At 35.4% G+C, this 27,051-nt stretch overlaps 1 long non-coding RNA gene across 2 annotated transcripts; it reads left to right on the forward strand.

Moving 5' to 3' along the window:
- Positions 1-1,497: 1,497 nt before the first annotated feature.
- On the forward strand, positions 1,498-4,286 carry LOC138136184 (uncharacterized). Of its 2 annotated transcripts, XR_011161198.1 has the most exons (4): positions 1,498-2,331; positions 2,530-3,162; positions 3,264-3,511; positions 3,570-4,284. It is a non-coding gene; the product is annotated as an uncharacterized lncRNA (long non-coding RNA). The 2 variants fall into 2 exon arrangements; XR_011161197.1 differs by having other exon boundaries at positions 2,530-3,511; positions 3,570-4,286.
- The last annotated feature ends 22,765 nt before the right edge of the window (positions 4,287-27,051 follow it).

Raw genomic sequence — 27,051 nt, forward strand, 5'->3', positions numbered from 1 at the left:
ATTAAGAAAATCTAGACAGTACATGATGTGGGGGTTCAGAAAGGGGAGAGAAGATATATTTGCCACGTTTAGATGTGGAATTAATCTTCGAAAGATGCAACTACAAAAGGAATAAATAAAAACAATAAATGGATGTGATTATTTGGTTGCCTAAAAATAAGGCGCTCTAGGACGATGTAATTTAAAATTTAAAAAACCCCGCAAATAATTAAAATCACATCATTCCACAAAAAAATGTGTGTCTGTTCTGTTGATTAAAATTGCATTGAAAAAATAAAAAAAACAAAAACAGCACAAAAACAAATGTTAAATTTACCAATCCAGAGAGGTGGCAAATCTACACGAATATCATAAATCACAGTCCACCACATTGTAAGAAACATTTAGACCAGGCCTGCATAAAAAACAGGAGACTACAGAAACAAAAGAGGGTTTCTTATAATTGCAGTCGGATAAAGCGCGTTGCAGAGTCGCAACACGACCTCATCGATCCAGTCTACGCCAGAATCTAATATCTAGGACCAATTATAACAAAGACCCGTTCGTTAATTTGCATTAACAAGATAGTACACGACCTCACAGTGATGTAGCAAATATTTAACCAGCCATACAGCTGTTGGCCACGATCGCATCCTTCAAATTGTCTCGTACACATCGATTGCAAAACCAATAATTTTTTATGTTCGTTACAAAATAATTCACGCAATGTGATTTTTATTGCTCTGTGCAGGTTTTAAATGTTTACATCTTTGTGTCTCATGAATACTATCCCGCTGCATACTTTTATCAAGTCCACTCTGACACACTTTCCAAACATGATCACAATCTTTCTTTGTGAAAAAGAATCAGACTTCAACAACAAAGTTTTGTCTTATTTTGCCGTCCTCTTGATAGTTCAAGTAACATGATTGGTACCTAATATTGTTTGCCAGAACCTTAATTCTCTTAAGATTCTTTGCCGATGGGAGTCAGTCGTGATCTTCAAATACACCGAGGAGTTGTGGGCATACCATATTATCTACTATTTGTTGACTCACCATCCATCAAAACACAATAATATCGAATGTTTTCTGCAAACTGTTCTACGTTGATCGCTCTTCTAATATTGTCTTCGTTTCATTCTCCCGCTTGAAAAACAATAATTGCAGTGTTTATTGTATGTGTTGAGTAAACGCAGTAGATAAGAGAAATCGAGTCGACGGTGATTCTTTCGTTTTTCACTTCTCTGCGTCTCCACGCGAAGAGATATGAGCACGCCGTAAGCGCCTCACAATAACTAGCAAAACAGCAAAAATCTCCATCCAGCTGCACTCTAATTCATCTAAACACTCATTTATGTCTATTTTCAGCAGTAGCTGCGTAATCTACTAGAATGACGTGTTTTATCTTCGATTCTGATCGGTTCCATCAGTCCGTGTGTCGGACAAAGACATCCTATTATCCAGCTCCTCTTGTATCTCTTGTTCTGTCCCCGACTGTAGAGCTAGATAACGTTAATGTTCCTGGTGCAACGTCTAGTTCGTGAGACGCAATTATCGATGTTGGTCGGGCCACATTCGGTCAGCCATCCCCTCGCAGCCCCCAAAGTGCTGCACAACTTCGTGACCTCGCCGCGGACTCGCAATTGCCCGTTATCATGTCTGTTCTATCATTAAATGATGTCGTCTCTGTAGAATTCACCCTTTGCACTCGACGAAACGTAATGAAAGAGACACGTTCGTGTGTGGCGAAGCTCCAAACAAAATTTTATTCCTCCCCGATCCCTTCATTCCTCGCAGACGTAAAATTTTTACTGTTTCGGCCAAGGGGAGGGTTTGCGCACTAATGGAGAGCCTCTGTAGAGGAAAATTCGGAATCTTAACGATAAAACACTTTTTTTTTGAGGTTATGTAAGCACTGAGAGACCGACAGGTCAGTTAAAATCTTTGAACAACTTTCGGGCCCCGTTTGGCACACATTAAGTGAAAATGAGTTTATTTCAGCCTGCAGTAGATTAATAAAGTCATAAATCCTGAGATTCACTTTGAAAAATTACTTTTTTGGTAAAACTCAATAGTTAAGTTGGTACGACAGTTTTGACGTTAAAATTAATCAATCATTTTGAATACTTTGGGCGTATATTTAAGAATTTTCAGGTAAAAACTAGGTTGAGTTCAAGTGCGAAAGATTAATGACGCTGAAGATGCGATAATTCAAAACTAATCACGAATTTGAGTGATTACGTGGCGAACCGACATAACCTCACTTTTTCGTTTCACGAAATTCGACTTTACCGGTGATTTATTTAGAGCAGTTTTTTACGTGGCGTCATCTCCATACAGAGTGTCCCAAGTAGGTAAAAAACGGTGGGGTGCGCATGAGCGGTCGTTAGTGCGGAAGCGGTTCCGCTCCATGTATAATTCCCAAGCTTCCCATATTCCAGCAACCAGCAAGTCGCCCCATGAATAATATAAACCGTCTCACGCGCGCCAGACTCCAAATCCACCTCGTTTCAATTTCCCAAAAATACACTATCGATCCCCGTTTCAGGCGCCCCCCTCTCCCGAAGACGACAGAAAAAGCCGAATTGCGAATTGTAAAATTTCGTGAAAGATTGATCAGACGGTCCGAGATGGGGGAAGACAGAGAGGAAGAGGAAGACGAGCGAAGGCAGACGGGTGTATCGATCCGAGGTCCGGACCTACTCCACTCTGCCCCACTGCACTGCCCCGGATCGATTGAAGTATTAGCCACACTACGCACAACCGGAACAGCATCTCGGCTACGTGGAGCGCACCAGACGCCGTCTACGTTATAGTCTGCATCGCAGACGCGTCACGACGCTCCAGACGCTCTATTTAGGAAATGCACCGAGATGAGGGTATACTGCGCGCCGACGTATGGGACCGACACAAAAGACGGGATTTGGTGCGGGGGCGAGAATAGGTACAATTGAGAACATTAACAAAAACAATTTTCAAAAGAGAAAAGCTGAAAAAGACAGACTTACTATTCAAATTTGAATGATCGTTTACGAGTTGAGGTTATGTGTTGAGTTGCCATACTCACATAATTTAGTGTTTTTAATGAGACTGACTAATTCAGTTGGTAATTTTCAGGTAAGAATCAGTCTGCCTCAACTGGTGACACTTTAATGAAGCCCCAAAAGTGTAATTAAGACAAGTAGGTACTCGCACTTTGAAAATTTACTGTGATTGTGGAATTGACATAACCTCATTTTTTCATTTCTCAAAATCGATTAAGTAATGACTCTTTCTTTTAAGGAAGGTTTTTAAATGATCCTGATCCTCATAGCGAGTGTTTTTTTTCCGAGCAGAGCCAGTACGGATATAATTGCATTTTTGAACAGAACAGAGTGAATAATTCAGTTGGATTTTAGTATCTAGATTAAAAATGTTAAGTGAATTTCCCCTTATATTTGACTAATTTCAAGGTAAAAACTACTTTCTTTCAGTTTATACTTGGCTAATAAAGCTGCACAGGAAATAATTATGAGATAAAGTATGTTTTGGTAAGACAAAAAATTCCATAATAAAATAATCACATAATCGAATCCAAATATGTTACAGTGGAGAATTGTTCCGATTGGGTAAATTAAATCTAGGCACTTTTTTACTTGCATTTGGATTTTTATTATAAAGAAATTTTTAATTTTACGAAATGCAAGACGGCATGAGCAGGTCTTCGTGACCCGGATGTGTTGTTAAATTTAACTTAATTTCATTTTGAACAGAGCAACAGAAACATAAATGTCAGAGCAGAGATGTTCAGCGGTTGAAAGTGTGATCTCTACTCTTTGCCGCAACCATGAATACAACTCTTAGATGAACGCATTTAATTCAAAAAAATTGTTAAAATTCTAATACGCTGTCCTTTATGTATTTTTTACATTGTTCTGTTCTCTTGAAAAATCAAAATATACGAAAGAAAATTTAAGATAATTTATACATCAAATGGGTCTTTTAATATTGTTATGTTAATAAAATACATTGCACCTTTTAATGCCAGCAGACGAAACCTGATCAATTCTATAATGTACAAACGTAACGATAAATAAATCCGGCCTGGATGCCGTGCCTTATTTTTATAACACCAATACTGATTTATTTTTCGTGAAGAAAATCTACATAAATAAACAATACAATTTAGTAATAAAATGCAATTATTACTCTTTGTGTAGTTCTACGTTAGCAATAAATATCAAATGAACAAAAAAATATGAATATGACAGTTGAGATCTTGACAATCATTAGCACATAAGGCTTTCTTTTTTTTTTTTTTGTATATTGAACGTATTACATTTTCATTAAATCCCACTCATTCACATTTCTAATTCTCATTCTTTCAAGATATTTCACACAAAAAGCGATATGATTAATTGAGGAAAAACCCTCTCAAAACTTGTTTTCGCTGCAACCCTCAAAAACTTCTTCCCGATATGTCTTTTTATGAATGTCTGAGCGTCCGAGATCGTTTCTATACTGCGCGCCGACACATGTCTTGTCACTCACTCGACTTTCGACAGTCACGTCGACGATTAGTTCGTCAACCACTTACGTGAAAAATCCGTAATTAAAGGAGTAGTGGTCAACGAGATTGTTTTTGTAACTGTTAAACCTCGTTTAATTTCACAATTTTATCGTTATGTCATGTTTAACGGCACTATTAAAATGTTAAATTCCCTATGATGGTGTCGGAGAGAATAACCGTCTATTTACTGGCTGATAGTAGGAACGCAATCCTCAACCGCCATAAACTCTATCATTAAGTCACCCATTTACCATTAGAAAGAGACTTAACACTTATATGGAGTTTAATCGATGGTAATAAAGGTCGGAGTTTTATCAAAACAATGAGCTGGATGGTATTTGCGCAGATTATTACTTAGCGGACGTGGAAAAATTGTACACCATGCCATTACCGGTGCTCAGGTCAGCGGCGATATTTTAAACATCTTATTCTCATATCTTGTAAATGCGACGGTCTCGAGGGTTCGGTCTTGGTCGAGGAGGTGTCACTGTAATTAAATATTTACTACCGCGTCGTCGTGAGACAATGTACCATCTTGTTAATGCAAATGCGACGTTCCACGGAGCGACGTATCGGAATATCGGGTCTATCAGTCATAATTGGGCCCAATTATTGGCTCCTGGCGCGGAGTGGATCGATGCGATGGTGTTACAGTTCCGGAGCGGGGCGGTTTATCAGGACGCCGAGAATTTTCTCTTGTGTTGGAATTTTCTTGTGAGAGATAAGAGGAAAGTTTATTTTTTGTTCTAGTGGGCTTCGAAGTTTTCCATTTGCAGTGCAGATGCACCCTAATACGAAGCCGCGTGCAAGGATTTAGATAATGCCGTGAAATATCAGATTTGCAATTACAAGAAATGTGTAAGTTTTGGAAAATTGAGTGGTGTGAGTTGTGTTCTGGGGACAAATCTGTCAAAGTGTCGAAAACGTCAAATGCGCTCGTGTGAGAATGCAATCGGAAGAATTTTTGTATAAAACGCAACAATACCTAGTTGAAGTGAAATGTAATTGCAATAATTCTTAAAGCTATAAAGTTGGATCAGAGCTGCCAACCACACAAAGCAAAAAATTCTAGAAGGTAACTCTGCCAACCTTATTTGATTTGTTATTCAATAGGTGGATACTAATGAACGCGATTTTAATTTCTTGTTTTTTTTTGTAGTTTATCACGTTTTTTAATTTTTTTTTCATTAGGAGACTGTTTAGTCGAGTCTGCTTAATACTCCAGATTAGTCTACATCTTGTGACATTTTGCTTTTTACATTCAGACTTCCTCGTCTTGCCAATTTCCTCCGTCTTTGTAATTTTACTTCCGTGTTCCTTAAGGAAAATGGAGATTGGTGACAGGGTCGAACAATCGTGTCTTAGATAAGATCAATTTCTGATTGTCCTCTGCTCAAAACGTAAAGAAAAGTGTGTCTCTCTGTGGTAATTTGTTTTCTTCACCATAACTTCTGCAAAAAAGCATCGATTGAAATATTTCTTTGTCTAAATTTTTATTTTAGTGAGGATTCAAGATCTATTCATTTTGGTGCAACGTGGATTGGCTGTTTTGAAAATATCGAGTTTCTAAATAAAAATCTGATCAAGGGTGTTATGTCACAAATTCTTTTTATTTCCCTTGTGTTGTAATTTGCACAATCTTGTAGCTGTCATTATAGTTAACTTTTTTGTTTGTTCATTTTCTTAAAAACATCATATAACGCTATTATGAATTTTGTTCCAAACTTTATGTTAACATTGTAGGTATGTCAATAATTGTCAAAGTATGGGGTTTCTGGAAAATTCGGCTAAAACTTTTTCTGTTAAAAGGAATTTTGAAAATGATTTTTTTTGTGTGGTTTTGGTTTTATTTTTCATTTTAAATTCTCTTCCCTTCCACACGTTTATTTTTCTTTAATAATTTATTTATTTTCAGTTTGACTTCTCCCTTTATTGAACCGGTAATTTCGGGCTAAATTAACGTAAACATTCCTGTCGTACCCTTAAAAAAATCCCCTTTCAAATTTTTATCTTTTTATCTTTTTATCTTGATTCCACTTGTATTTTGATACTTTTGCTTTGATTGTTTATTGCTTTGATTTTTTTCTCCCTTGTTTTTAAAAGTACATGTACAAAGTGATCAAAAAGAAAACAAATTAGAGCAGGCGTTGCAAATTGTCGGTCATGTCGTAGTGGAATCCTATGCAAATAAGCGTTCAATGCATGGGCGTCGACAATTTGTGGTCTCAAACGCTACTTTATAATAAATCATACCTCATGAATTTTAGACGTTGGAATTGTAATTGTGCATTTTATTATTATTATCTGGTAATGTAGAAAATTTATAAAATAAACAAGAGCAACATTTTACATTCGTAAGAATGGGTAATTTACCAGCTGTATTGCCAAAAGCGACGCCACTGGTAAGCAAATTTTTCGGCGAAATGAAACGTCAGTTTTAAAGCAACGGTGTTGATGCTAACCTTGAAAAAAAGTTTTCGATTTCGGCAAAGTTTACGGACGTTTCCTGTAATTAATTGTAAGCAATAATTATCTAGAATAAGTGATAAAATGGGTTTTAACATTGAAGATAAAGCATTAATTAATAATAGATTTTTCGAAAGGTAGGCAACCAATAGAACGACTGCGTATAGCAAGTGCGTACCTACTAGCTATTCAGACATTTGCTGTCATTTGCAATTTTATATGTAAATGTTTTAGTTTATTTCGTAAGTACACTAACCGCCTAATATTTTAATTGGCTGTATGTAGGACCTAATCATCCTATTACCAACCAAATTTCAAAAGATTATCATTAATTATATCATTTTGAGAAATGTCAAAAATGTCGAGAGTTTTTTGAATGGATATTATGTGTACGATGAAGCTAAACAGGCGTTTCGATGAAACAAAAGATGAGTTAACACTTTTGATTTATTTTCTTCTGGATCACTCTGTACCTACAGTCTTTTTTGTTATCGGCTTGTTTTTTACAATATATGCCATAAAACATTGTTATAAGAAAGATGAAAGCTTGTCTCATAGCAAATGCATTTTACTCAAAAGAGAAATGAATTATGACTCTATGAATGATATATTTTGATTAAATTTAATTTGACAAATTTTGTTTTAAAATGAATTTATTATTCTGTTTTTGTTTCAATCATTTTTCGCACAAATAAACATTTATTTCCTTTCAGCTTTGTCCTTTGTTATTTCTTTTTTATCGTTGCTTTATCGGTTTATTTATTTCATTATCTGCATGCACGTCTACACCTTCCTTCCATTGTTCTTATTTTTGTTTTAAACCAAAATTGATTTCCCCTGTGATGGTTTATCAATTTATCATCTAAACATTTTTTTCGGCATATTTCTTTATGCTTAAAATACTATTCCTTTTTTTTATTTTCTTCAGGTTTTAATCCTCTTTCCTTTTCAATTTTTTATTATATTATCTTCTTTTTAATCGTTTATTGTTACATACTACTTTTTTTTTCTGCACCAAATTTTTGGCCTGCATTCCTACAGTTTTTTTTTTTCTTTTGCTCATTCCATAATATTTTTTCCTTCTTACTACTTTCTTATTTGTACCTATTTAAATCTTGTCGTTGCTTTTATTTATATTCATTGTTCACTAAAAAAATTTTTTTCTTATTTTACTATTTTTTTTGTCAACGTATGTTCTTTTTAATCTTATTTGTTGCTTCTTTTGTTGGCATTTCATATTTTTTCACCTCGCTATCGTTGACCTCTTTATCATTTATTATGCTCTTCCAGAATATTTGTACACAAATTTCTTTTTCTTATTTTACAATTTTAGTTCTTCTTCTTTCTCCTTTTTTCACGTTTTGTTTAGAAATGTCTTGCTTTTTTAATCGCCAGAGAAATCAATAAAACTCATTCAATAGTGGATGGTTATTTTTTAATTCTTTTTCACTTCTCTTTGTATCTCAGTAATTCATTATCCTCTTCGCATTCGTTTTTGACGTCACTGATTCATTGTTTTTATTACTTTGGTTTATTGTATATCACTACAATTGTTCCTGTTATCCTTTCAATTTTTTTTTCCCTTCCATATGTTTTATCTTTCATTATTTCGCTTTTTTTAAATAACGAAACCCTATTAACTTATTGTTTTTATCTTTTGTTCCATCACAATACACAATATTTTTTTAAAGATTTTTAGAATTTGCGTTTATAATACGTCTATAAACGTCAGTCAGTAGGAGTCGTTTATGGCTTTATAAAAGTACACTGTACTTTAATGAAATTTTTATCAATATTTCAGTGTATTACACCAAAAAACTTCCAATATTAGTGTCCAAACTCTACTTTTTAACATCTGTTGCAGATGTAGTTGCCTCCGTTACCTTGAATTAGATACTAATTAATACGAAATTCCCTAGAATTTGAAAATTTATTTTTTTTATTTAAAAATTAAAACAAGGGTGCAAATTCTACAAAATAACATAAAAAACTGGTTTTATAAGGGTATTGGGGCACTCGTCCCATAGAAAACTCTCCTACGGGTCGTTTTCTACATCTGGGACTCGTGCGCCAAATCAACTCTTATAAAACTCGTTCTTTAATATACTATTATCGCACTGCATTATTTTCATCGTTTCTTATTTTACAATAATGTTTGTTTTTTAGTTGTTGGTTTTGACACTCAAAATTTGCTTTTTGCAATTTGTTTCGTCTATTTACCTTTTCGTTTTACGTCTACTACGTTATTATCTCATTCTTCATCCATTTTTAATTTGTTTTAGATTTTCTACCGTGGTTTTCCAAACCTTTTTTCTCCATATATTTTACGATCTTACGTAGGTACATTTTTTGTACCTATTTTTTACGGTTTGTCTGTTGTTCATCTAGCAATGTCAGTGTTTAACTGGTTGCCTAACAGAACTAGAAAAATCATAAAAATATCCAATTTGCATTTACACATTCTCTTATTTGCCTTCATCCGCAACTCTATATTACAATAAAATCCATGCTATTTTTTCCAATGATTTCTAACAGATGTATTATGGTATACAGAGTGTTCTCTATTTCATTCGACACCTTTCGGAAGTATGACAAATATTGCCACAAAACCAAGAAAAAATCTTCAAAGTTTCATAGAGAAATTAAATCCCCCCGTTTTTTCCTAAACGCCACAATCCCGCCCCGTCTCCGTTCCCTTCCCCCGGAGGTCTCCGCAGGCGGCCATAAATTCCCCGCAGGAGCGTTTCTTTTTGTTGCGAAGGTGGAAAAAAATCGCGATCTTGGCGTGCAGAATGCAGCAGCGTGCGAAATTCGAGCGACTGCATCGGTCGTGACGCGATCTTGCAGGCGCGTGACCGCACTGCGAGTTTTCTTCACGCATGGTTGGCCACACTGCCGTGTCCCTAAACGCAATCCGGTCTCATTACATCGAATTATTATTATACATATTATTACCGGCCGGGCCGGCCGACATCGACGTCGATCGCGGTAACGAGCGGCGGCGGCGAAAGAATCGAACGCCGCCGGCACTTTTGCATTGCTGGAGATTTACGGGCGGCGGCGGTCTTCCGACTTTCGCTGAAATGTCAACGCGGAAATAAGTCGCCGCAACCGGCGAGAGGTGGATCGAGAAGGTGGTGGCCGACGGGAGCGGGTGCGGGACACATTAAAAAAATAAAATAAATATTCTAACGCAGAAATCAAGACAAAAACAATTGGTAATATTTAGCCGCAAGAAATAAAAGAATTAATAGCGAAAAAGAGGAAAGTCAGAAGGAAATGGGAAATTGATCACTATGAAAAGCTACTGGAAAACTAAAAAGACAAATTGCCCATACAACTGGAGGATGGACAATGTCAATTCAATTGAAGAAAAAGGAGAAGCCTTCGCCTTCCTTTTGTAAACATATTTTGGAAATGGAGAGTGCGCAAAATTGCTTTGTGTTTCTAAATTTGAGGTTATAAATAGCGTCAATGTCTAGTACACTGTTGCCAGTTTTACTATTTTGCAATAGAAGAATACTCAGACATCGTGGTAAATTCAGCAACATGTTATGTTTATTTTGATAGGTCCGCATGTCAGGCACTTTAGTGACAGAAATCAAACAGTGTGTCCAACGTTAAAAAAATTACTCATGGACTTCCGTTATCCCAAAACAACGTGAACGGTGTCTATAATTGGCTTAATATGTTGTATTTTGAGTTGCCTAACGTCGCTCCACATTTCCGTGACAGTCTTGACAAAACCTACACAACTCAAAGTTTTTTTTGAAGACTACTCTTTTGTTTGTGATTGACCAAACTTGGCCGAATGTTTTGTAACTCGAACGAAACGTTTATTTGTGCCAAAATGGGATTCACCAAAGAATAAGAGACATTTATGATTAAATCTACATAGAGCAACCGACAACAATTTGGTGGTTAATGGGTTTGTGACGCTCGACCATGTCTTCGGAAATTCCGTAAAATATTTACTGATGTTGCTGTAATTGAGATAAAAGGTAAAAAAAAAGAAAAAAGAACAGACGAGCGAAACGACCTCCTGACAATGTGAGACAAGTAATGAACGATGAGCCATACATTTGTCTTTAACAAGACTTTCGTAACAAGTGGAAAATTGTTAAGAAAGACCTGATGTTGTATTCTTATACCCTGCGATTGAAAATAAAAAAAAAAAATTCGAGAAGGCCGTGATTAATACGCTTCAGTTGGCAACAGGTAAAAATTTAATTCAAATGTCATTACAATGGTAACTGTCATTATTAATTATTGACTATTAAAATTTGCTATTACAATATGTTCACTTTAGAGCAAAAAATTTCATTGTGGAGTGTTACTTAAGAAATGGAGAAAGACTTGAAAACGGCGAATGGTCCTATTGGACACCTCGAGTTTTTGAGGAATTTCAACAAAAGTTTCTGTACTTCCAAGGCACTTACCAACAACTTGTCCAGAAAATCTACAAATGCGTAAACATGTTTTTGGAAACAGGTACCTTGGGTTCTGCGCAAAAACGGCAGTGCACGACCGCGCAAAAAGAACAGCTGAAAATATTGAACAGGTTGAACAAAGAATTGCAGAGACGCCAAATAAATCAATCCGGAGATTAACCCAAGAAACTAACCTATCATTTGGTACCTACAGTTTAGCTTATCCTTAAAAACGATTTGCACTTTTTTCTCTATCATGTGTCTGTTGTGCATGAAATTAAACCCCTTGACAATAATAGCCCCCACAACATAACCTCTCTGAATATTGATCGTTGGATCGATTTACAAACAAGCTGCGAGCTGGTATAAAGCGACAAAATAGAAAAAATAGTATAAAGGATTCGTTACAGAAGGTCCTTCAAGCACTCATTTGTTCCTCAACTCGGCGCTACGCGGCTCGTTTCTGAATTTCAAATTCGTGCTTGAATAGATGCCTTCTGCAACTTATATTTTAATATACTATTACAACCGACAGGTCACACATAATTCACACCTTTATGAAAATCAAGATTTCAACGTTCTCAAGATCACTAACCTAACTTTTAAGACTGACATCTGATAATTGAAATCTTAACGAATTGCCAACTGAAATTTTCGGTCACAGCCAACTCTATTTTTTTTTTTCGATCTCACGGTATAAAGCAAGTGTTCAAAGATCTTCAGCCACCAGACTACGAAGAGAGAATGACTTATCGTCACTGGTTCGATCACACATTGAACGGGATCTATCGTTTTTTAGCGACGAAGCTTGGTTTCATCTTTCGGAATATCTGAACTCACAAAATACGCGAACGTGGAGTGCAGAAAATTCTAATTTTTTTCACCCTTAAAAAATTATAGTGCAAGTCACCATTTTGTGGGCTCGTTTTCTTTGAAGAGTCAATCAACTTCACCCAGATGAATTACATAATGGTTCGTACAGATGACGTTAAATTACTTAAGGGAATGTTATGACTGTCGTTTGATTAGCTCCCACACACACAACATCTATCCACCTCGATCACCTCATTTGACGCTACTAGACCATTTCTTGTTGCCGACTGAAAAAACATCATTTTTAAACAAGCGATACACACAATTGACGACTCAAAAATGAGAATTAGACGAGAATGTGGAAATCTTTCAACAAAAGTTCTCATCAGAGTATCCAAGAATCTGAAAGGCCGACTTAACTTGTGTGCAGACCCTGAAGGCCAACATTTCCAGCGTTTATTCTAAATTTTACAACAAAGTGCGTTGGTATAAATTATTATAAATAAATAATCCTTGTTCGGAGATCTGTGAAGTCTGAAATCTAAAATAAATTGTGACATAATTCAGTGGAGCCCTACATTTTGCCTGAATTTGTCTTTCCAAAAAGTCATTGTGAAATATAAAAGATAAATCACATAATAATTATTATGTTGTTCTAAATTTGTGGAAATATTTTAAAATTACACTCTTCTTCTCATCACGATTTAGTTTATTTGGTGTGTCGCAAGGTTCCATTTTAGAACCACTGTTATTCTCTCTTTGTAAATTTTCAAATTTGGAGAATTTTGTCGTGGTTGGTAACAAATGTCATATTGTTTGGAAGATTCAAGTTTCAATTGTTATTAACAAATTAAAAATGAGCGAAGATGTACCCCGCCAGAAAGACGAGATTAGGATTAGTTTAACTGCCCAAGACACGTCTGATATAACGATTTATATTCCACGGAAACAACTTAAATTAAAATTCGTTTTGTTTTGACGTTTATTTTGACATTTTATCTTCGTCATGCCAAGATCAGGAATGCCAACCTTGAAAAGTAAATTGCACTAGTTTGTTTCAAAGCGCGAATTTCTATTACATTTTTTAGAGATGAAAATGAAAGAAACAAGTTGGTAGCACGACCGACAAAACACAGAAACATTTGTTTCTTTTCGTTTTGTGTGGGATTATTACTAGACAAAACCAGAAAAAAAGATAAACACAGATAATGTACCATAATCCAGCCTCAATCCGTAAAAATTGCGATTTCACACCCTCCACCCTTGCCCATTTTAGCCGCGACATTTGCAGCAAAAAACCCTCTATTTTCGGACTCGGCCAAGCAACCCCTCTCTCCACAGGCGTCGCCTACCAGAGCCGTATCGATCCCTTTTAACCGAGAAGCTGATAATTGGACTCAATTATGATGAATAGACCTGATCACAGGTCCCGCACGTCATCCACCCCCGCTGCACCGCGTCCTCCCGAATCGGAAAACGTTTTTTCCCATCCCTAATTCACTTCGATGCGTTTTTTCCGGACGAGCGTATTTTCGGGGGTGGAATCCCGATCGATTTTGGCCGTTTGCACTGGATGCATCCACCCTTGTCGCTGTCACCAGCCGAAAATCGTTCGGGGAGTGCGCCACTCGTCTCATCTCGACGGCCGTCCCCGCCGCCGCCGCCACCGCCGCAGACTGCCCGATGTAGGTCACTCGTGGCGACCCAATTTTCTTTCGCATCCCGCCAATCGTCAAAGACCGCCGAACAAAGGGGGCTCCGGTCGGTAAGGGCGATTTCTCGGGGACGGCGTTTCAGCATCAACGAATATTGGGGCGATAAAGTTGTGCGATCAAAAACTACACGGAGTGGGAATTTTCTGATACGTTTGCTTTGATGGGGACGACCAAGATTGGCGGTTTTATGCAAAGGGGTGGAGGGTGAGATGTCAGGGGGAGTTTGTCTGATAAAATAAATGACACAGGAGTGGGGGTAGGTGTTTGTTGCAGAAATGCCTTTCGTAGCTGCATAGGGGCGAGTTTTGGGATTTTACAACGAAATGGGGAACCAGGCGTACTTGATTTTCTATAAGGGGGAGGTTTATAAAGGGGTGATTAATCGAGTAAAAAAGTGCAGGTGGTAGAAAAAACAGATGAGAGAATGATGACAGAAATGAAAAGAAATGGAACAAAAAAAATGATGACTGTTGTTTCTTTTTTTATTTGTTTTCTTTTTTTTTATCATTTCACGAAATAGAAAAATGTAACCAAAGAAGCCATATACAGGGTGACTTTAAAAGTTGTGCAGAAATTTTAACCAGTGGTACAAAGGGTAACGATTGAGCCAATAATGCCTTTACAAATATGTATTGAAATTTTTCGAGAAAAAGGGACTAAAAGTTTTTCAAAAAAAGTTTAGAAACCACTGAATTTTATGAAAAAATGTGTCAAAAAAAATCATAGTAGACTTTTATGTTGTCATTTAATTCAAAATTAAGTCACTTTGACAAGAACCTCTATCTTAACCTCAAAATAAATCACAAATCACAAACATCTGGAGAAAAACGATATGGTTTTGATCTATGGCGAAGCCCGTGGACATTCAAAGCTAGCACGGCAAATCTACGGTGAAAGGTTTCCTCAAAGGATACTTTCCAATGCACGAACCTTTGTAAACGTTGTGCAGCATTTTCGCGATTTCAGGCGTTTCGAAATGAATAAGCGCGATCTTGGCCGCCAACGAGAAGATCGCATTTTAGTTGCAGAAGGAGAAATTCTTCACGAAATTGACAGTATATTTAACACTATCCCACCTCCACCCGGCGGCACGGCAATTTTGCCGGAGTACATACACTATTACGGATATTACTATCAAGTAATAGTGCAGTGCTTATCAACATAATTACCGGCGTCTCGCCTCCGCATTTTGACTTTGTTGTGTATTATGTTCTGTGTCAATGTTAAGGAACTTCCTCACGATGTGACATGAGTATAATAATATACCTTTTTGAATTTCAACTACCAATGTGTTATCTAAATCCAGAATTTTTAAATTTTTAAAAAGAGATTGCGGTACTATTCCCGTTGCTGAAATTACAAGTGGTAAAATCGAAATTTTTTCTAAACACCAAAGATTTCTCATAGCAACGGACAGCTCTAAATATTTATTAATTTTTGTGTTATATGTCTGTGTTATATTATGTGAATTTGGAACAGCTATATCTAAAAGATATGCTTGCTTTTGTTGTTTATTTAAAATTATAATGTCTGGTCTGTTATGCTTAATATGAATGTCAGTTAAAATTGTTCTATCAAAATATAACTTGTAACTGTCATTTTCCAAACAACTTTCTGGTGTATAACTATAATGTGGTTGTGTATTCTTTAATAAATTGAATTTAACAGCTAAATTCATGTGTATAATTTTAGCGAATATATCGTGACGTTTTTTATATTCGCTTTGAGCCAAAACGGTGCAAGAAGAAATGATGTGTTCAATTGTTTCCCCTTCAGTTCCGCAAATCCTACATTTATCAATTATCGATTGTAAACCGCATATGTGTTTTTTATAATTTCTTGTATTTATAACACGATCTTGTATTGCAAATATAAAACCCTCCGTCTCAGGGTGAATATTTGATTTCTTAAGCCATGCATGAGAGGCCTGAATATTAACTTCTAGTTGCTCCAGTTCTTTAAAGTATCTCCCATGTAAAGACTTCTGTTTTATATTTGCTATAGTGTCAGGTATATTTGGCTTAACAATGTCTGAAATTATATTATCACTTAAATTTAAAGGTGTGTAGCCTTTATCGGCTGAAACCAAAGCATTGAAAAAGGTGTTATCATGAGCTCTATTGAGGAAATAATTTTTTTCTATTATTGATTCAAAAAATTGAAATTCACGCATATTTATCGGTGCCTGAAGTGGGTCATTTTCTAACGTGTATTTCTTTTTGCATTGTTAGTAAGATCGAAACCATAGAAACCATACAAAACAGTGTGTGAAATGCGATTTCACGCACACGACTATTTCTGTGTTTCACTTCACGCACTGTATTTTATTAGTTACCTAGCAACATGGTCACTGCATTGAAACTTCAGAGTTCCTTCAAAAATTTGAATTTTTAATTTCAATTTTTTGAATCAATTATAGAAAAAATATTGTTTATATTTCGTGCGTGAAGATGTTTTTGTGCATTCAAAGGCTTATACTGCCTCGACCTTCGTCTCGGCGTAAAAGACCTTTTCATGCACAAAAAACACTCTCTTCACGCACTTAATATAAAAATAACTATTTAGTGAAGCAATTTGATTTTTTAGCAGTATTTCTAGATTTGAAAAACCCCTACCACCGTTTTCGCGTGGTAAATTAAATCTTTCAATAGCAGATTTAGGATGGTGTTTACTAAATTTGGTAAAAAGAACTCTAGCTTTAATGTTTATGTTCTGTAAATTAGTTTTGGACCATTTTATAACACCGAAAGAATAGGTCAGTAATGGAACAGTATATGTATTAACTGCGTTAATTAAATTATTACCGTTTAATTTTGATTTTAAAATAGATTTAATTCTTAAATAAAATTGCTTTTCTAAATTTTCTTTTATAATTGAGTGTTGAATATGATTTGATTGATTAATACCTAAATATTTATAAAATTCTCCTTTATTTAAATTTTTAATGATTTCTCCTTCTTGAGTTATATATTCTAAATGTTCGTAATGACCGCGACATATTGATTGCATTTTACACTTATCAATACCAAAACTCATCCCAATATCATTTGAGAAATTTTCAGTTATTGTTAGTAAAGATAAGATGTGATTCTTTTTTGATGCATAAAGTTTTATGTCATCCATATAAAGAAGGTGATTTAATTTGGATAGTGTGGTATTATTAAGTCTAATATTGAAACCATATCCAGAGTGCTATTTAATAGATTTGTCAAAGGATTAATGGCTAGACAAAACCATAAAGGACTTAAAGAATCTCCTTGATAAATTCCCCATTTAATTTGAATAGGCTCGGATTTTAATTTAGTATTGTTTATTGATAAATTTAAAGTAGTTCTCCAAAATGTCATAACATGAGATAAAAAGTTAATCAAATCCCAATTAATGTTATAAATTTTAAGAATTTTAATTAACCATGAATGTGGTACTGAATCATAGGCTTTTTTGTAGTCTATGAATGCGGTATAAATATTTCTATTATTTTTTCTAGCTTGTTCCATTATTACCGTATCTATTATGAGTTGTTGTTCTTTACAACCAAAACACTCTTTAACACAACCTTTTTGTTCTTCATTAAGTATATTTAATTTTTGACAATGGTCGTAAATTATTACTTTAATGCAAGATGTCATAATTTTATAAATTGTAGGTAGACATGTGATTGGCCTATATTTTGATGGATTCTTAGTATCGGAATCTTTTGGTTTCAGATATGTTATACCATGGGCCAAAAACTCTGGAAATGTGTTAGGTTCCCTAATAAATCCGTTAAAGTGATCAAGTAAGCATTTATGAATACAAGTAAATTTTTTTAACCAAAAGTTATGAATTTGGTCACCTCCAGGGGATTTCCAATTATGTGAACTATTAATATTTTTAACTAAAATTTCAAGGCTAATTTGAATATGATGTCGATTATTACTATCTGGTATATCATTTTCTAAATGAGGAATCCATTCTGCCTGATTATTAAATTGAACTTCATTTGACCATATGTTTGACCAGAATTCTTTAATTTCGTTTATATTTGGTGTACCATTATTAGTTTTAGTTTTATTATCTGTTAAATTTTTGTAAAACAACTTCTCATTATTTCTAAATAGTTTGTTTTCAAATTTCCGTTGTTTATTATTTTTATATCTTTTGAGTCGTTTAGAATAAATATTTAACTTCTGTAATAAAGTGTCTTTGATTTCTATTAATGTTTTATTATATTCATTATATTTTAAACAATGTATTCGGTTGTTATTTAAAATGGATTGAATACAATTATTTGGATGATTAGAATTTATACCCTTTAAATATTGAGTTATTCTACCTAAATCTCGTCTGATATTATTATAGTATATTATATATTGAGGGAGAGAAATGCATGATTTTTCCTAAAGTGCAGTTTGTAGCCAGAGGGCGAAGCCCGAGGGCTACAAAGCACCGAGGGAAAAATGAGCATTCTCTCCAGAAGTATATATACTATTTTTTTCACGGTAGGGATTAGAAACAGCACAAAAATCTCAAATTTTAAGAATAAAAAAATGATGACAAATGAGTTGTCATCTTTCGATGAATTTAATGGAATTAGTAGTTGCCTTGACAACACAATTGGATTTTTGTCACAACAGTCAAAAAAATGAAAACTCCCATTAGATTTTTGTCACAACTGTCAAAAAAATGAAAACTCCCTAGGGAGCAAGTATTTGCAAATATTTGCTCCCTAGGGAGAAAATGCTCTACTTCTGTCACGATGTTGACATCCGAAAAGTTGATTTCTACTCCCGATCGTGAAAAAATACGTTTATTTAGTCTTTGTTCCCATTTTGGTAATTCTTTCGTTTTTATATTATTTGTCTGGCCAATTTCTTTTGATCCATTTAATCTGATAATTGTTAAAGCTCCACTATATATAATACTGTGTAATTTTTTAAAACTTGTGGTGTTATTTACAAATTTAGGTAAAATGAATTGATTTAAAATTTCAATCATTGCAAAGAATTTTTTGGAGCTTTGTTGTTTAGGTAATAGTGGTCTATTAAATGGTTCTATATGTTCAAATTCGTTCAGAGTTCTATTAAATTCATCTTCAATTTGTTCTTTAAAATTTTGATGGTAGTAAAAATTTTTATTAATAACATGTATATCATTATAACTCATGTCTAAATTATGTATGTCTGTTTGTATGGTGTTTGGTGAATCGAGAATTGGACAGAAAGAGTCATTATGGTTAGATAAACTTTGTAAACTTTGCGGTTCAACAGAATTTTGGAGTAAATTATTAGAAACTTCATTATTGTCAGAATAATTAATTGACAATTCTAACTTTACATCATTTTTGATCTTTTCTAAAATTGCCGAAGGGATATAGTTTTTCTTCATAATGGCTCTCCTCTGGTCAGCTAAATTTTGAATAGTAACAGGAAACTGGGGGTACTTACTTTGGAACGCTTTAAATAAATCAAGCCTGTAAGTACTCACAACATCCTGTAGTTTTGTGATCCGAAAATATTCCCGTATAATGAAAATATTCATTTCCATAGTCCATTTTTTGCGTTTTCTAACTTCTGTAGCACCATTGGATTGCAGTGAAGCACTTGCAACAACATTTGGCGCGTTTTTATTAGAGAGCGAATTTATTGACATTTAGACAGTTGTCACGGCACTCTATTATTATTACTATTATTAGTACTACTACTAGTACTACCTTGTGCCATTTTTATAAAGAGAAAAAGCAACCTGAGTTGACAAAAGGAACAACACTTTTTATTTTGTCTGTTTATAACCATTCGATAAATACTCGCAGCGACTACCACACGTGCGTGATTATCTTTCCCCTGCTGTTATTTTGTCATTAGAAGCGACGCAGCTGTGGTGCTGTTGTCAGTCTGCGCCAAACAAAACAAAATATCTTATTTATCGCGACGATTATCGGATTTTGTTTGGGTCAACTCATCCGACAACGCTCATCAAGCTGCCACCGTTTGATTAACCCAAATCACCGCGATTCAAGTAAATGGTTCCAGTTTGTTCACGGTTAAATCCATCTAATTGCATCGATTGCAGCAGCTTTATTCGTCTGACGGTGCACAACGACGAAATAGCCGGATAAATTTCATCCCATCAGGAATTTCACGAATCATTTGCGACGGCGAACTTTTTGCATTCGATTTTTTTCAAAGTTCGATTCCTTCGATTTCCATCGCGACAAACGGAAAAAAATTGTACGTGCCGAGGTGGGACAATATGGACGACGTCGAACGGATACAGTTCGCTGTCAATGTTTTTGCAGAGAGTGACGGATGAAAGTGCGCTTTTTGAGAGCGAAAGAGTTTTAATTAGCCAGTGGTACTTTTACATTCGATGAAGAAAGATTTGTGGTGGGGCGACAGACTTAAGTGACTAAAAGGGGAGGAGAATGGACAGGTACTTTACAGGGGAAAAAATTAAAAATCGAATGCAAAATTTTGAATACTGTGCTCGTTAGCTGGAGATTCAGGCATTAGTTGTTAAAAAAAAGGAGAAGAAAGCATGAAAAAAAATACTGTTCTAGTTGCTTTTGACTAGTCTGCTGTTCAAGAAAGTTTTCTGTGATAGAATACTTCTGGTTAACTGCTGAAGCTTTCATTTTTGTAGTCTTTTTAAAATAATTATCTAAATCTGAATCTTAAATTTATAATTGTTTGGAAATGCGGACTTTCCCAGAAGATTACTATTTAGCAGATTAAATAGATTATCTTCTGCGAAAAATCCTTCAAAAACTTGTCATATAAGGAGTATTTCAAAAAAAACAATTACCTATTCTTCTAAAACAACGCTAAAAGACAAATTCTTCTGCGTAAATCTTCTGAGAGAACTTCTGAGAGAACTGCTAGAATTTACAGGATAAAATTTGAGAAAAGACCAAAAAGTGCATCTTTTTCGTCCGAGTCTAAGTTTTCTGGCCGAGGCGCAGCCGAGGCTTGAAAACAGACGAGGACAAAAGCACAGCACATATATGCAGAGGTGCACATAAAAAATTTTAGGCGACCGCACAAACTACCTTTTTCAATTAGATAAATTTATTACTACAAATTAACAATTTTTTGTATAGTATTTGTTATCAGCTTGCCAACAAAACTAGAAATTTACTATTTGCATTGCAATTACTTATTTACAGTGACAGAACAATTATTTATCGGTTTTGTTAGTTTCGTTGCTAACTTACTAAACAAACCAACAGATGGCACCACGATCAGCGTCCGAAAAAGAGTCACTTTTCGTCCGTTTGTGAGTACGTAAAAATACCGTTTTCATTATTTCTTACTGAGAATTATCCAAGAAAGTAAATACATATGGGATTTTGTCTCTTTGTTTGCCACTCTCTACCTTACTCTCTGTTCACACTTGTTCCACTCTGGTAACGCCGCCACTTTCCAAACCCCTTCTCTTTCTTCTCTCCTGTTTTCCACATTCTTCTCTGATTCTATTAACTAATTAAATATTTGATTACGAATTATGACTCCTTTGTCTGCGTCCTCATTAAGCGAACCAGCTGTTCGGCTCGTGTGGAACAAAGCAAACTTGGCTTTCGTGAAGACTCCAACGAGAGTCGCTTTAACGGTCTCATCTTTATTATCCTGAAAATGTGATGTCGTCATATTCCGATTCCGATCTAACTTCTTGCTCACTAAAGACTTCCATAACGACCTCACGACACATCCGACATTATTGTCGATGTTTATTAAGAGAATGACATCTCGTCTATCTCACGAAACATCGAAATTATCCCGAAAATTGAACGAGTACGATTCGGGATTGGTTTTGTTGGTCGTGGTGGAGATGGGGCCCGGCGCCTCCGCCCGAAATGCCCGAATTCGACGAGACTTACAGGGCAATAAAAATAACTTTAGATTTATGTCTGGATGGTTTCCACGAATGGTAAAAGTAAAGATTTTAAATGCGGACAAATTGTTTGAATAATATAATTCTCCCAGAATTGTTCATAGTGTACCACGAGGATTCAACGGGACTCATATCTGGACGGTAAAACTATCATGAAGTAGTTGATTTGATCGACCATTTTTTTTTTAAAACATTGGAATACGATTTGGCAATTCACCTAGTTCAGCGCTCGCCGGTGGCGCTGGCGTGCCCCGCGTCGTGACCTTGACAGAACCTACACGTTCACGTTGCTGGTGAAAAAAATATGTTGACACGATTCATTTGAAACATTCATGGTGGCTGTGGTGTACTTTACATTGTGACGTTTAAACGTTGAAATTAATAGATCTGAGAATGTGAATTATTAACGTGGCAAAGTATGTGTTAGTATCGACCGTGAAGATAAATTTGTCTCTCTCTTCTCCGAGACGTACGTACGAGTTTCAATAATTTATTTCGATCGAAACTGTTAAATAGGAAAATGACTTCGTAATGGATTGGTTTTGTTTGGTCTATTGAAAAAAAAAAAGAGACAATTTGGCAAATGTAATAGAATAAAAATTAAGTAAATTATAAAAAAAAATAATTAGAATAGAATAGAATAGAAGAAAGATACTAGAAAAGCTGGAGGAAATGAAAGAAGAAATAAAGCAACTGCGAAAAGAGAACCAAGAAGTCAAGAGATAAATATATAAAACGACTATAGAATTTAAGAATAAAGAAAAGAAATGGGAGGAAGAGAAAATCAACATGTCTGAGAGAGTAGCACGGCTGAAAAGGAAAATAGAAAAATGAAGAAAGGAGGAGAAGAAAAAATAACATAGTGATAACAGAATGGAAAGGTGAAAGAAAGAGCAAGCAGCAGATCAAAGAGGACATAGAAAAGTTAATAAAAAAAAACATAGAGGAAGCTAAAGTCAAAGATTGCTACAACATAAACGAGGATCAAGTACTTGTGGAAATGGAAGAGTGGAGTGGGAAAGTAAAAGCGATAAAACAGAAAGGAAAACTGAGAGAAAATAAGGAAACAGAGAACGACAGATACAGAAGAAACTAAGAACCATCGCGAAAGAAGAAAAAAAGAAAGGGAAAGAAGTAAAAGTCGGATATAGGAAAATAACAATAGGGGGATACAGCGGAGATGGAATGAAGAAAGGGGGCGACTAGAGATTTTTCACTAGGAGGAGGAATATGGGATGGAAAAAACGGAGACAACGGAAATAGAAAAAGGACAAAGAAAAAGGTAGATGGACAATGAGAACAATGGGACAATGGGAATACAAGAGAGAAGATATGAAGGGGAGAGCACAAGCAAAAAAGATAACGAAAACGACAAAAGTGAGGGTATTGTATTGGAAGGTAGCGGGTTTAATAAAAAAAGAACAAAAATTTTGGGAGTACGTGAGACAATTTGAAATAGTGGCTCTGGCAGAAACATTGGTAAAGGAAAGGAGCTGGGAAAAATAGAAAAGTTGTTACCGAAAGAGTACAAATGGGAATCTCAAGGGGCAAAACGAGGAAAGAAGAAAGAAAGAGCTGTTCGGAGAATAAAAACAGGGGTAAAATTGGGGATTAAAGAAAAGCGACAAGAAAAGGGAGAAGAAGGATGTATGGAAAGAAACGTATAAATAGGTAATAAATGGTGGAAACTAATGACAAAATACAGCAAAGAGATAAAGACAACAAGAAGAGGTGTCGAAAATACAATAAAACAAAACACGGAAGAATGTATGCTCATTGGAGGGGATTTCAACTGGAGAATAGGAGAAAGAGGAGCAAGAAAGTGGGAAGAGGACAGGAAGGATGGGAAAAGAAAATCCAAAAACAAGGTGGAAAATGCAGAGGGGAAGAGACTGATGGAATGGATCGAAGAAAATGGATGGGAAATATTGAATAGGAACAAACAAGGGGACGAAGAAGGGGAATGGACCAATATAGGTAGTAGAAGGGAAACAGTGATAGATTACGGAAACGAAGAAGCATGGAAACTAGTAGAAGAATTCAGAGTAGGAGAAAGAGTAGAATCGGACCATCTCCCGCTAGAAATAAGTTTAGAAGAAACGAACCATGAAGAAAGGGGAAATGGAAGAGTAAAGGAGGAGCAAAAAAAGGTGATAATAAAAATATGGGATGACCAAGCAGTAGAAGAGGATAGGACGAGACTAGAAAAAGCCAGATTCGAAGAGCAGGACGTAGAGAGAAGATGGCGATAGAACTGAAAGAAGTAATTGAAAAAGCAACGACAAAAAAGGACATAATAGTAAAGGGAGCAAAAGGGACAGGAAGGAAAAATGAGTGGTAAGACAAATAATGTGAACAACTGAAGAAGGAAACAGTAAAGGCGTTAAGAGAACAGAAGAGGATCAAGATCAACTGAAATACTTGTTACTTGTTAACGCTTAAACAAAATTGCGTAAAAGGTTTGCCTCTGCAATGTAGCTTAATTTAATAATAATAAATAATAAATAGCCCTGTAAAAGCGAATGAAGATTTTTTTTTGGAATTGCTATTTTATGTTTAAAGAAAAATGTAATCAGGAATCTGAAAGCCCGTAGGGCAAAATAAAGCATTCTTTGGCGAGTGTTGTATGAAATTTAGAAACGTTTTAATAGAACCATTTTACCACAGAAAGTTTTCTTTGCATAGAAGTTTTCTCTTCTGCGACAGTAATTTTAATTTTCTAAGACAATTAAAAGAAGTATTCTTTTGAAATACTTTTAACAGGCGCAGAAACGTAATAATCGAAGAAATTTGTGACATAAATAAATTTAAAACAAAAAGTATAAAATTAGTATTCTGCCATATTTTGCACAAAATATCTTCTGAGGTGGTTTTAACAGTAGTCATAGATGATTTTTATTTGAAGATTTTAACCAATAAGATCTTCTGAATCCATCAATCAATTAATCTATGCTATTCCTATAGTAATATTAACCAAAATCATATCTTCTGTAACGATGTCAGTGGAAGCAACGGATTATTATTATTAAAGGCAACTTAATCAGAATTATAAATCTTCTAAGACAGGACTAGTTTATAACAGAAACATTTTAGACAAATCATCCATATGGAAATCACTTCTGATGTAGTTGTGACAGCAGTAACTTCTTTCTTCTTCCTTAGATTTGTTTCTTTACCGATTTATTACAAAAAAAAAACTTTCTAAGCCAGTCTGAACATCAAATTAGTTTTACATGAAGGTTGCAGATATTTTATTAAAAATTTTGTTTTCTTTGAATACAATTTTTATCTTCTAATATAGGAGAAGTATCTGTGATATATTCCGAATAAGATGTTTGTCTTACCGATGAGCCTGAGTTGATAATTGTACTTTTTACATCTTAAATAGCTTTCAGAGAATTTTCTGCCAGAAAATATGTAACTCTTTATGAGCGTGTTCTCGGAGCTGACGATCTTTTTTTAAGAAATTTAAGAATAGTTTCCTTAGCTTTCTGCCAGAAGTATCTATCTTCTGAAAAGGTTTTAAACCAGTAACATCCAAAATAACTCATAAGTGTGTTATTCTTTTGAGAATTCGTTACTCGAAAGGGCTTTCTGAGGTGACAGAATTTCTTTAAAAAGCAAATCTTCTAAGACAGAAATAAATGCAGTTTTGACATGGTCCAGAGAAAATTATTTCTTCTGACTACATTTCAACAGTCCTATTTGCAACAAACTGATTTGCTGAGAAGTTTGTAGTACAATTTGTTTTAGAATATTTTTAATACATAGGTATATGATTAGTTTTCTTGGCTTTTCACAATAAGCACATGCATTCTTTATTCTTCTGAGAAGGTTTTGAAAGCACTAACTCTTAAAATAACTGACTGTTGTGTTTTTCTTGGAGAATTTTTGGAGAAACTGAGCATTTCACGAAGGTTTAAAAAAACCAAATCTTTGACACGCACAAGAAAAAATGATTTCTTATGACCCATTTCAACTTCAGCTCCTTGCAATTTTTTTTTTTCGTTAATATTTTGGTTGTCAAACTGGCGTCACTTCGCAGTGCCCTTTGTCGCAAAAATCCCACATTTTTCTCGTCCACCTCGCCTCGACTCCTTCACCGACAGCAACGAACGACGACCGTCACATCCAAGGACGCGTAGATCACGACACCGTCCATGGTCATTGGACCCCATCCGTTCGAAAACGAAAAAAAAAGAAAGGAAAAAAAGCTTTGTGACAAATACTCACGCTTACGGTCGGATCAGCGGCGCAACACAATCGGTTACGGCCGAAGACTAACGTGCAGAAAATTGCGTTTGCGCAAAAAACGACTTAATAGCGCAACTATGAGCATTACACGTAATGCGTGTCTCGCGATGCATCCTGCCAATTCACACACTGTAAAGCCTCTCTAATTTACGGCCTCGTGTGCTGGTGCTGCAATCGCAATTAAAAGCCGACTCGTGAAAGGAAGAGTGGCTCATGTGGTACGACGGCCGATGCGAAAAATGCCACTCCGATCCGGGGTTATTACCTAGTTATGGACGATGGTTCGGATAATAATCGTTTTCTCTGATGACGTGCACGTCGAGCTCATCTCGGGTCACGGCGGCTGTGGGATCGACACGAAAAATTTGACAAATCTTACGAGTCTTCCGTTCCGCGGAAGAAAATCGAGCGGTTGGGGGCGACGCGCAAGGAAGCGTTCGTGGACCTATCCTGTTTAGTGTCAAAGTGTACGAGTAAATCATCCGAAATAGCTCGCTCGCTCTAGGATGTTTTACGAATTAATTTACGTGTGCAGATATTTTAGTATTAAGCTTTAGAAATCTTTTCTGGGGGTGTGATAAAAGTGATAAATATGAACACGTGCTCCACGCTCGATAACACAGCAGGTAGATACTTCCACTACTCCGTTAATCTGTGTATCTAAAGTGGGCGAGAGATTAATCGAAGTGGAAATGAGAAAAAAAGTTTTGGTACTGCTTAAGAGGAAGAAAAGATTGCTGAAGAACAGAAAGTAAAAATTAAAGTGGAGACAGGAATGCTACGAAAACAATACGGCGAGGATTGGACAAGAAAAATAATGAAAAGAAGAAGCGCAAAATAATAATAAGAATAATAAGAATGTTGTGAAAGCAGTATTATTATTTGATTAGTGAAGTTAAGCAACGTCGAGTGGGGTTATTACTTGGATGGGTGGCTTCATTTCGACAGTGTTGTCTGTAATCCGTGATATAGTA

Source organism: Tenebrio molitor, chromosome 8 (genome assembly GCF_963966145.1).
Source record: "Tenebrio molitor chromosome 8, icTenMoli1.1, whole genome shotgun sequence".
NCBI lineage: Eukaryota > Metazoa > Arthropoda > Insecta > Coleoptera > Tenebrionidae > Tenebrio > Tenebrio molitor.